Below are 6000 nucleotides of genomic sequence, written 5' to 3'. Positions count from 1 at the left end.
GCTGAAGATGGGAAGAGAACAACTACTGAGGGAGCAGAATAGTGTTTTGGAGCATGAGCCGAAGGTAATTCTGGTGATGGCTTCTATTGATCTGATGGGTCTTTCTCTAGTACCTCAGGAAGTGCTGGTCAATGTAAGAGCAAGACGTGGAATGAAGCACTATCACAATTAACAGCTTGTGATTCAGTTAAGAACTGAGTCCTTTTATTATTTTTTTTTTCAAGAAGACTTTAAATTCTGCTCCAAACTTAGATGCTGGAGAGTTTGGTTTGACTATGTCTTCTAGGAATTTTTGGAGAATATAAATAGAGTGAGATTTTAAAATGATGCCATCAGAGGCTGATAAAAACAGCTATTCCAATCAGAATATGACTTTCTTTTGCATGTTTATTTTTACGTTGAGACTTTGCCAAATTCTTTTATCAGTGCAAGGAGGTTGCTAACAGGTTCTCTTGGATTTTCGAGGGGGCAAAGACAGATAACTTCCTCTTTTTGTACTTAGATACCCCTGATTTTCTTCTCTTGTCTGATTGCTCTAGCTAGGACTTCCAACACTATGTTGAATAATAGCGGTAAGAGTGGGCAGCCTTTACTTGTTCCGGTTTTCAGGGGAAATGCTTCTAATTTCTGACCATTTAGCAATATGCTGGGTGTAGATTTATCATAGATGGCCTTTACTATTTTGAGATATGTTCCTTCTATGCCTAGGTCTTCACGAATTTTTATCAAAACGGGATGCTGGATTTTATCAAAAGCTTTTTCGCATCTAATGATACAATCATGTGGTTCTTGTTTTTACAACTTTTGATAAAGTTAATTACATTTATGGTTTTGCAGATGTTGAACCAGCCCCGCATCCTAGGGATGAAGTCTACTTGGTCATGGTGGAGATTTTTGATATGTGTTGTTGGATCCAATTTGCTAAAATCTTGTTGCGAATTTTTACATCAATGTTCATCAGGGAAATTCGCCTTAGATATATTTCTTTGTTGCCTCTTTCCTTGGTTTGGGTATCAGTGTGATGTTAACTTCATAAAATGATTTGGGGAGAGTTTGTTCATCTTTCTTGATTGCCTGGAATACTTTCAGTAGGATTGATTTCAGCTGCTCCTTCTATGTTTTGTAGAATTCTCCTGGAAATCCATCTGGTCCAGGGCTTTTTTTTTTGTAGGTATGAAATAATCAATTTCCTTGATTGTTATAGGTCTATTTAAGGTCTCAATTTCTTCTTGTTTCTACCTAGGGCGTTTGTATGATGTCAAAAAGTGCTCCATTCCATTTAGGTTACTCAATTTTTTTCCATACAGGTGTGTATAGTAATCTCTGATAATCTTTTTGTGTTTCTTCTGAGTCAGTTGTGACTTGATCTTTTGCATCTCTGAGTGTGTTTATTTGGGCTTTTTCTTTCTTTTTCTCGGTCAATCTGGCTAGGGGGTCCATCGGTTTTTTTCATCCTTTCAAAAAACTAGTTTTTTGTTTTGCTGAATTTTTTCCATGATAGTTTTGTCTTTTAAGTCCGATATTTTGGCTTTTACTTTGGTGATCTGGATTCTTCTGGTGAAGTCAGGATTTTGTGGTCTTGTCTTTCCAGCTCCCATAGGAGATCTGTTAGGCTGCTAACTTGTTTTCTTTCTTTTTTCTTGATGTGTGTTCATAGAAATATAAATTCCCCTCTTAGTACTGTTTTCATGGCATTTCAGAGGTCTTGGTAAGATATTTTTTTGTTTTCATTTGTTTCCAGGAACTTTTAATTTCTGTGTTGACCCAGGAGTTGTTCCACATCATGCTGTTTAAAGTCCATGTCTTTATGGGTTTGGGGGGAATTTTACTGGTGGTAATATTAATTTCTATTACACTGTGATCTGAGAAGGGGCATGGCAGTATTTTGATCTTGTGAAATTTGTTTATGCTGGATTTATGGCCCAGTGTGTGGAGTACATTCCATGTGGTGATGAGTCGAGTGTATATTTTGTGGTTGTTGGTATCTATTAAGTCCCTTTAGTCAAACGTCAAGTAAAGATTCTGGATCTCTTTGTTGATTTTTTGCCTTGACGATCTATCTTGGGTTGTTAGTGGGGTATTTAAGTCTCCAGCTATAATAATGATAGTGTCAATATTTTTCTTTTAGTTTACTTAATGGTTGCTTTATAACAGTTGGTGCACCTGTATATATGTTTAGGATGGGTATTTCTTGTTGATTGAACAAAAATTTAATCATTATGTAGTGTCTTTCCATATTTTTAAAAATTTTTTATAGCTTAAGGGTTGATCTGTCTGATATTAAGATCATGACTCCTGCCTTCTTTTGTAACCCATTCACCTGAATGCTTGTTTTCCATTCTCTATCTTTGAGTCTGTAGGCGTCCTTTGTGGTGAGATGAGTTTCCAGTAAGTAGCAAATTATTGGATTATGTGTTTTTATCCAGTTTCTCATTCTGAGTGTCTTTTCAGTGGTGCATTTAGTCCATTCACACTCAGGCTGATTATTAAAATGTGAGAGTTTGTCCCTACCATAATGCTCTTATAAGACTGCTTTGTTTTTGTTTAGCTTTTGTGTTCAAGTATGTGTGTGTTTTCATTTTTGTGGGTATTCTGTATGTTCTGCTGCTTCTGTGTTTGTGATCTTGTGAAGAATATGGTCTTTCTTTTGTTTCTTTTTTCTTCTGTGCACTGCACCTTTTAAAACATCTCCTGTAGGGCTGTTCTGGAAGCAGAATATTCTCTTAGGAATTGAATGTCTGGGAAAAATTTTAATTATCCAGCACTGATTAAGCTTAGCTTGGCTGGGTAGAAAATTCCTGGATGAAATTATTTATCTTTGAGAACATTTAAGATTGGGGTTCAATTCCTTCTGGCCTATAGTGTTTCTGCAGATGTCTGCAGCAATTCTGATTGGTGTGCCCTGGTAGGTAGTTTAACATTTTCACTTCTGCTTTTAGGACATTTTGTCTTATACCTACTTTGGGTAGGTGAATTACTACTTTTCTAGGGGTTGGTCTTTTCATAATATGTCTTGTAGAGGTTCTTTGAATCTCTTGTGCTTGTGTAGTTGTCCCCCTGGACAGATGAGGGAAGTTTTCTTGAATGACCTCATGGAATGTTTGTTCTATGGTGTTTTCCATTTCTCTTCTAAGTCAGGTATCTGATTACATGTAGGTTTGATTTCTCAGTAAAATTATACAACTCTTGGAAATTTGCCTCTTTTTTCTTAAAATTTTTTCCCTATGTTTTTAATAGAATGGGTTAATCCCATATTTTTGTCTTCAAGCTTTGAGAGTCGTTCTTCTGCTTGGTCAATTCTGCTTTCCATGTTTGTCAGTTTGTCATTTATTTCTTGGATGAAGTTATGTTATTTCTAAATATGCTTTCTTGAGTTTGTTCAGCTCTGCTTGCAATTTCATTGAGTTTTAGCCCTTGCATTTCTTGATTTTTATTCATTTTATCCAATGATTCACTGATCTTCATAAGTACCTTCTGGGTACTGTTGGTCTGGGAGATAGCCATTGTTTATGCCCCAGTAGCTGTTCTTTCTAGCACTGCATCTTTGCTGGGGTTCTGATGGGTACCAGAAGGTTTTCATTGGCTTTTCTTCATTTACCAAAGTTCTCTGTCTTTCTCTTTAATTCTGTTGGTCAGTAGAAAATGGAAAAGCAGTCACTTCTGATATTTGTTCTGTCTTCTGTCTTTCTTTGAGTTGTGTATCTGGGTTTAATTATGAAGGGGAGATGGAGGTGGGGGTTATTCTGTCTGTTTACAACTTTGAGCACTTACTAGTGAATGAGTGAAAGCCCTCAAGGATTCAGAACCTATTGGCAGGTCATAATGTTTGCTATCTGGTGAGAGGTCCAGCTGAGACTTGCTCTCTGTCTCTGCACAATGTGATCGAACAGCGGGTATGCTTGCATAGCCCTTGAGTCCAAGACAGGATATAAGGGGGGAAGGAGTGGGAAGAAGGAGCAAAAAAAGGGAAAGAAGGAGAAAGACAGAAAAAGAAGAAAGAAAAAAAAAAAACAGAGAAAGAACAGAGAGGGAGAGAAAAGTAGAAGGAAAGAAAAGATAAAAACAGCCAACAAAACCAAACAACCAAATGAGATAATCAAACAAACCGATACCCTTTCCCCCCAAAAATGTTGATAAAGTATCCTCAGCTTTAGTATGTCTCTTTGAGAGGGGAGCTTCCTCTTGTGACGGATTTTGCAACTGCAGGTCTGTTACTGCAGGTTCTCTACTCAATGTTGGAATTTAAGGTGGAATCTTCACCCTCTGCTTCCTGCAGTTGGTAGCCATCAGACACCCATGTGAGGGAAGGAGGCTGAAATAACTTTACTCAGTGTCTCTCGTGATGTTATCCACTTCCGTCCTCTCCCAGTGTTGTCACAGTTCCCAGGGCATCCAGTTCACAGCAGAGGAATGGGGCCTCCTGTCTCTGCTCTGCCCTCTCTCTTTCACTTATTGCTAGGGGCAGGGAGAGTCAGCCTCCTTCTCAGATAGTTCTGCTGTCTGTATCTATTGCCCAGCAGCTAACTCAGAGTGGAGAGTGGATCATCTGGGGTTCTGCGTCTTCCATTACCTGCCAGAACTTGCGCACTGGGAGCAATGTTCTTTGAGATCTCAAAGAGCAGCACCGTGCAAAACAGAGGTCAGTGTCTGGTCTCAAGATGCAGTTCTGCTGTTCTGCAGAGGTTGCCCTGGAGCACTTCTCAGCACCGGCTTTGGAGAGTCTGCTCAGTTTTTCTGTCAGCTGCTATTCCTCCACCAATGGGGTCCATAGCTCCCTCTCCAGCACTTACCAGTCTTTGGATCTTGGAGATCAGTGGCAAGGGAGCCCAGTGCAGACTTGGAGTGGTTTCTCCCCACTGTTTTGCTGTTTTCTTGGGAATCTGTCTCAGGCTCCCTTGCTGCATTCCCTCCATAGCCCGCGCCGCCAGTGTTCAGCCTGGTGCTGTGGTGTTGGGGTCAGCAATCCCTCCAGCCGTTCATCCCAGGAAAAGCTCTGCTGATTTTAGAAAATGGCATTCAGCTTCCGTGCTCCGGGAAGTGCTAGGGCCCAAGCAGAGATCCTACAGCACTAGTGGCTTCACCAGGAGTGTCCTGACCACTTGCTCTCGAGTCTTCACTCAGTCAGCCTCACACACTCTCACTTAAACACAGAAACACATGCAGAATCGTTCATATAATCACTCACATTCGTAGGGACGCATGCAGTCCTACTGGCTATGCTGCCATCTTCCCGGAAATCCAGGTTGTAAAATTCTAAAATGTAAAATGTAACTCTTGAAAGATTGAGGAGTTTAAATATTTACTTCCATTCTTAATTTTTCTTTTGGACTCAAAAGAATTTGCTCAAGGAAGGATTTAGTAGGCAATTCATGGAGGTGAATACAGAAATAAATCACTAGGAAAAAAAGACCGAGGATACAAAAAAAATGATACTTCTATGATTGACAAAATCTTGGAAATATTTGTCTATGATTTTGTTGAAATGATTCATTTAGCTATATTAGATTTTAAGTTAATGTTTTTTTCAGTAGTTGCTCATTTAAGGAAATTATAGATGTGAATATATGCATTGATCTATTTTTGGTGTTTGTGTTCTTCATTTTAATTTACCAAAGTTTCAAACATTAAAAATGCTTACTAGAGTTTATCACATGTGACAGAACAAATGTGTGCACACTTTGAAAAACCATAAGCACCTTTAGGAAGTATAAGTATGCAAAATTATGTGTATATAAGATGCCAGTTTAAGCATTATTTTTAATGGCAAAATTCTGGAAAGTACTAGATTGTCCTTCACATAAGATTGGTAACATGCATGTTAATATGTGCATTTACTGGAATATTATTTAGCCAGTATAAAAACTGACAGTAGAACTCTACTTGTACTAGTATGGAATATCTTCAATAAATATTATAATAAATATTATAATGTGAAAAAAGAAGAGAAGGCAAAGTCATGTAAATTGCCTGATCTTCAAGCAAAAACACAATTATTGTATG

This window comes from Carlito syrichta, unplaced genomic scaffold (genome assembly GCF_000164805.1).
Source record: "Carlito syrichta isolate Samal-C Ts95f unplaced genomic scaffold, Tarsius_syrichta-2.0.1 Scaffold308284, whole genome shotgun sequence".
NCBI lineage: Eukaryota > Metazoa > Chordata > Mammalia > Primates > Tarsiidae > Carlito > Carlito syrichta.
This window is presented reverse-complemented; position numbering follows the sequence as displayed.